The sequence below is a fragment of the Orycteropus afer genome, unplaced genomic scaffold, assembly GCF_000298275.1.
Source record: "Orycteropus afer afer isolate SDZICR_OR568_19922 unplaced genomic scaffold, OryAfe1.0 scaffold00236, whole genome shotgun sequence".
NCBI classification, from domain to species: domain Eukaryota; kingdom Metazoa; phylum Chordata; class Mammalia; order Tubulidentata; family Orycteropodidae; genus Orycteropus; species Orycteropus afer.
Window position 1 is genome coordinate 3708928 of NW_006921823.1, and position 6757 is coordinate 3715684.

Below are 6757 nucleotides of genomic sequence, written 5' to 3' on the forward strand. Positions count from 1 at the left end.
AGGCCTCAATGCCCAAAAGGCAGTAAAAGCAGAAGGGAAAGGTAAGGAAAGCCAGAGCATCCAGGAGAGAGAGAGCAAACAGCAGAGGGATCCAGGTCAGGGGAGGGACAAAGGCTCCAACCCCCAAAGGGCAGGAAAAGTGGAGGGGAAAGGAAATGAAAGCCAGGGCATCCAAGACATAGAAAGAAAGCAGCAGGGATCTGGGTAAGGGGGGGTGGTGGAGAGGTTTTGAACAGTTAAGGGAGACAAACTTCTCTATTGGTTTGTCGTACTGTGGTGCCATGTTGCTGTGAGGCTTGAGGCTGTGCCAGTGGTGTTTCAAATACTAGTGGGGTTGCATATGGTGCACAGGTTTCAGTGTGGCTTGAAGACTGAAACAGACTAGGGAAAAGGAAGAGACCATCCACTCCTCAAAGAATTGGCCAGGGAAAACCTGATGAATAGCAGAGAAACAGTCTGTTACAATACTAGGCAACTTTATAAATAGCCCAGAAACACTGTCTGATACAGTGTAGGAGGACAAGCCACTTATGTTGGAAGGCTTTCAAAATATTACTGGGAAAGAGCAGCATCATCAGAGTAGAACTAACCTTACTGATATGGATAAAGTAAAGCTTTCGACACCTCCATTTGCTGATGTGACATGACTCAAATTGAAGAGAAACAGCTGCAAACATCTGTTAATAATTGGAACATGAAATGTACAAAGTATGAATCTAGGAAAATTGGAAGTTGTCAAAAATGAAATGGAACACATAAAGATAGATATCCTAGGCATTAGTGAGCTGAAGTGGACTGGTTTTGGCCATTTTGAATCAGACAACCCTATGATCTACTATGCTGGAAATAAGAATTGGAAGAAGAATGGCATGGCATTGATCATCACAAAGGATATTTCAAGATCTGTCCTGAAGTACAATGCTTCAATGATAGGATAATATCCATACATCTACAAGGAAAACCAGTTAATATGACTATTATCCAAATTTATACACCAACCACCAAAGCAAAAGATGAGGAAATTGAAGATTTTTATCAACTTCTGCAGTCTGAAATTAACTGAACATGCAATCAAGATGTGTTAATTATCACTGGTGACTGGAATGCAAAATTTGGAAATGAAGAATCACCGGTAGTTGGAAAATTTGGCCTTGGTGACAGAAATAATGCTGGAGATTGCATGATACAATTTTTCAAGACCAATGATTTATTCATTACAAATACCTTTTTTCAAGAACACAAATGGCAGCTATACACGTGGACTTCACCAGATGGAATACACAGGAATCAGATTGACTACATCTGCGGCAAAAGATAATAGAAAAGCTCAATATCTTCAGCCAAAACTAGGCCAGGAGCTGATTATGGAACAGATCATCAACTGCTCATATGCAGGTTCAACTTGAAGTCGAAGACAATTAAAAGAAATCCATGAGAGCCAAAATATGACCTTGAATATATCCCTCCTGAATTTAGAGACCATCTAAAGAATAGATTTGATGCATTGAACACCAAAGACCGAAAACCAGAAGAATTGTGGGATGATATCAAGAACATCATCCATGAAGAAAGCAAGAAGTCAATAAAAAGACAAGGAAAAAAGAAAAGATCAAAATGGATGACAGAAGAGACTCTGAAACTTGCCCTTGAGTGGAGAGTAGCCAAAACAAATGGAAGGAATGACAAGTTTAAAGAGCAGAACCGAAGATTTCAAGGAGTAGCTAGAGCAGACAGAGCAAATTACTATAATGAAATATGCAAAGACCTGGAGTTAGAAAACCAAAAGGAAAGAACACACTCAGCATTTCTCAAACTGAAAGAACTAAGCAATCCCATTACTAGGAATATATCCTAAAGAAGTGAGATCTAAGACATGAGTTCACATCCATGTTTATCACAGCACTATTACAATAGCAAAGAGATGGGAACAACCTAAACACCCATCAACAGATCAATGCATAACCAAACTGTGGTACATAAACACAATGGAATACTATGCAACATTAAAGAATATTGAAGAATCAGTGAATCACCTCATAACATGGATGAACATAGAGGTCATTATGCTGAGTGAAATAAGTCAACCACATAATGACAAATATTGTATGAGTCCATCACTATAAAGGTCAAGGAAATGTTTACACAGGGAAGGAAATTTCCCTTGTTGGTTACCAAGGAGGGAATGGGAGGAAAAATAGATTGATAATTAAGAGACAGATGGATATGGGTGAAGGGCAAAGCAATATAACAAAAGCATAGGACTAACACAATATCACTAAAGAAAAGGAAGACACAGTAAATACTATTCCAGACACAATACTACATTATCAGTAACAGCAAGCATTAATCTATGAATGTGTACTTAAGTAGACAGGTATGAATAGGCAGATGGGAATATACTCACTACCACACATAGGTTTGGCATACAATATTCCTACATATGTATTTGTGTGTGCTATATAAATGTCCATATGCAGTTTAAACATAACAGGAGTCAAAGTTAGGAAAACTTCTTACTCATAAATAAGCATCTTGAGGGAATAGGTCGCTGTGTTTGTTATGTTTGTGTGTCAACTTGGCTGGGCCTGGTTGAGTGGTTGGGCAGCTGGTGGTAGTTATTCCCCATGATGAGACTGGCAATCAACTCCATGGTGGGCTCTACCACAAGCAGATGAGTAACTGCTTTGGGTATGTGATCTGCTTCCTGTATATAAGTAGCAGCTTTTCGAATGGTCTGTAGCCTATGGCACACTTGGACCCTGCATGTAGCCATATCGTTGCTCAGCAGCCTGCTATGGTCTGCCAACCTTGGAACTTAAAATGGACTTAAGTTAATGGCTGCCGTGTGGTTTGCTAATATCGGGACTGTGTATTTTTACTTGTCAAACATGGGCTTGTCCACCTCAGTAGCCAGAAGCTGTCTGAGTGAAGAAACGCCTCTAGCTCCAGTGGGCCAGGAGCAGGAGGCAAAGCTGGACCCCAAGGCTGAGGGGCTTTCACCCACCCCCTAGAGCCTGGCACTTTGAACTTGGACTTAAAGCCTCCAAACTAAGAGACTAAACTCCTGTTTGTTGAGGCCATCTCATTTGTGGTATAATCTTGTCAGAGTGGCACTAGGTAACTAGAATAGTCGCTGAGCCTGCAGGCTGGGTACTATGGTCACAGGGGACATCATGCGCAATTGATACAACATGCTATACAAAAATATTGTTCTACATTTTAATTTGGTGAGTAGAAACTGGAGTCTTAAAAGCTTGTGAGCAGCCATCTACGTGGCAACTATTAGTCTCTCCTCATCTAGAGCAAAGAATAGTGAAGAAAATCAAAGACACATAGTAACAGTCCAAAGGACTAATGAACCATGAGAACCTCAATCTATATGACCCAGAGACCAGAAAAATTATTTTGTCTCTGGCTACCAATGCCAACAACTTAGAAAGGGATTAATATTGTAGAACCTGTATTGAGTGGGATAAAAGTGTGGAACAAATCTGAAAATCATAAAAAAGACTAGGCTTACTTATCTGATAGAGACTGGTAAAACCTCTGAGACTATGGCCCCAAGTCACTCTTGAGGCCTGGAATTTATCTCAGTCCTGTGGCTTAACTCTCAGCCAAACAATAGACAGTCCTACAAGCTGAACACTTGTATGAGGGAGAGGAACTCCTAAGAAATATCAACCATGGGAGAACAGAAGGGTAGCATTTGCACAAAGAAATAGGTTGTTGTTGTTGTTGTTATGTGCCATCAAGTCAGACTTGATGCATAGCAACCCCTCCTTGGGTTTCTGAGGTGGTATCATTATGGAAGTAGATTGCCCAAACTTCCTTCCGAGGAGTGGCTGGTGAGTTTGAACTGCCAGCCTTCTGGTTAGATCAAGTGTCTTAGGTACTTGTTCTGGTTACCTAGTACTACTCTGACAAGAATATACCACAAATGGGATGGCTTAAACAAAAAGGAATTTACTCTTACAATTTGGAGGCTTTCAATACAAGCTCAAAATGCCAAGCTCTAGGGGCTGGGAGAAGTCCCTCAGCCTTGGGCTTCAGCTCTGCCTCTAGCTCCCGGCCTACTGAAGTTGGAGTCTTTTCTTCACTCAGACAGATCCTGGCTGCTGAGGTTAACAAGCCCAAGGTCAACAAATAAAATGGCACAATCCCAATGTTACCAAACCACATGGCAGGCCATAATTCAAGTCCCTTGTAACTGTCAAGGTCGGCAGAGCATGGTAGACTACTGATCATGGCTACATGCAGAATCCAAGTGTGCCATAAGCTAGAGATCATTCCCCAAGCCTTCTGCTTATATACAGGAAGCAGACCACATTCCCTAATGTAGCTACTCAGCTGCTCGCAGTAGATCTCACCATGAAGTTGATTACCGGTCTCATCATGGGGAATACTACATCCAGCTGCCCAGCCATTCAACCATGCCCAGCCAAGTTGACATACAAACTGAACTACCACAGCACTACACTACTGTTGTTGTTATGTGCCATCGAGTTGGCCCCGACTCATAGCCACCCCTCCTTGGGTTTCTGAGGCAGTATCACTACGGAAGTAGGATTGCCCAACCTTCCTTCCAAGGAGTGGCTGGTGGGTTTGAACCGCCAGCCTTCTGGTTAGCAGTCAAGTGCTTTAGCCACTATGCTACCAGAGCTCCTACTAGAACTCTCAAAAGAAATGTAGGGAGGCAAGTTTATTCAACCTGTATGCTGAGCAAATAATCAGATGGATTACATGAAGAAGAATGTGGCATCAGGATTGGAGGAAGTGTCATTAGCAACCTGTGGTATGCAGATGACACAACCTTGCTTGCTGAAAGTGAAGATTACTTTAAGCACTTACTGATGAAGACCAGACTACAGTCTTCAGTATGGATTACACTTCAACATAAAGAAAATGAAAATCCTCACAACTGGCCGAATAAGTAACATCAGGATAAATGGAGAAAAGATTGAAGTTGTCAGGAATTTCATTTTACTTTAATCCACAATCAACACCCATGGAAGCAGCAGCCAAGAAATCAGACATTGCATTACACTGGGCAAATCTGCTGCAAGTCTCCTCTTTAAAATATTAAAGAACAAAGATGTCACTTTGAAGACTAAAGTGTGCATAACCCAAGCCATGGTATTTTCAGTCACTTCGTGTGAAAGTTAGACAAGGAATAACTAAGGCAGAAGAAGAGATGATGCCTTTAATTGTGTTGGCAAAGAATACTGAAAATACCATGGACTTCCAGAAGAATGAAAAAAAAATATATATCTGTCCTGAAAACGCAGCCAGAATGATTCTTAGAAGTGAGAATGGCCTAATTTGGTTGTGTTGTCAGAAGGGACCATTCCCTTGAGAAGGATATCATGTTTGGTAAAGTAGAGGGTCCGTGTAAAAGGGGGAGACCCTCAACAAGATGTTTTGACACAGTTGTTGCAATGGGCTCAAGCATAGTAATAATAGTGAGGAAGTTGCAGGACCAGGCAATGTTTCATTCTGTTGTACATAGGATCTCTACGAGTTGGAGATGACTCAATGACACCTAACCATAACAGTGGCAAATGATCAAGCTCATTTCTTCGTGTGTTTGTTGGCTGTCTGAATATCTTCTTTGGTGAAGTGTCTGCTCATGTTCTCTGCCCATTTTTTAATTGTATAATTTGTCTTTTTGATGTTAAAGTGATGAAGTTTTCTATTAATTTTAGATATAAATCCTTTGTCAGATATATCATTGTCAGCAAATTTTTTTCCCAACCTGTAGGTTTGGAAGTCTTTTCATGCATATAAGAATTTAATTTTTAGAAGGTCCCAGTCATCTAGTTTATCTTCTGCATTTTGTGCATTTTTGGTAATGTTTGATAGCCTATTTATGTCACAAAGTAGCTCCCCTATGTTTGCCCCTATTTTCTCTTTGTTAATATTTATAGATTTAGGTTTTATATTTAAATCTTTGATCTATCTTCAGTTAGTTTTTGTATAGAGTTTGAGCTATGGATCTTTTTTCTACAAATGGATATCCAGTTTTGTAAGCATCATTTGATAGACTGTCTTTTTTTTCCTATTTAATGGATTTTGGCTCTTTTTCAAAAATCATCTGTCCATAGGTGGATGGATTTACTCCTGAATTCTCAATTATATTCCATTTTTCTATTTGTCAGTCATTGTACCAATACCAGGCTCATTTGACTACTGTAGCTTCATGGCACATTTTGAGATTGGGGAGTATGAGGCCTCCTACTATGCTCTTCCTCTTCTTCACTGCTTTACTTATCCGAGGTCCCTTTCCTTTCCCTATAAAGTTAGTGATTGATTTTTCCATGTCCTTAAAAGTTGTTGATGTAATATGAATCAGGATTGCATTATATCTGTAGATTGCTTTGGTTAGTATTGACATTTACACAATGTCTTCTATCTGTGATAGCTGGAGCTGTGTGTCAACTTGGCTGGACCACAATTCTGTGTGGTTTAAGCAATTGTGATATGGTTATTCCCATGATGGGATGAGATGAATATGTTTTGAACAGCTGATCAATTGAAAGGGAGTTTCCCTAGGGGTGTGGCCTGCTTCCAGTATATTTAGGGACATCCTGGGAAAAGGGACCCTCTTCTGTAGATTGAGATTCTGTTGTGCTGCCTACAACTGTCCATGAGCAAACAATCCACATTCAGCCTGGAGATCTTGGATTCATCATTCATTGCAATCAACAGCCAGTATACTGCCTGCCAACCTTGAGATCCTCAGCCCCTGCAGCTGCAAGAG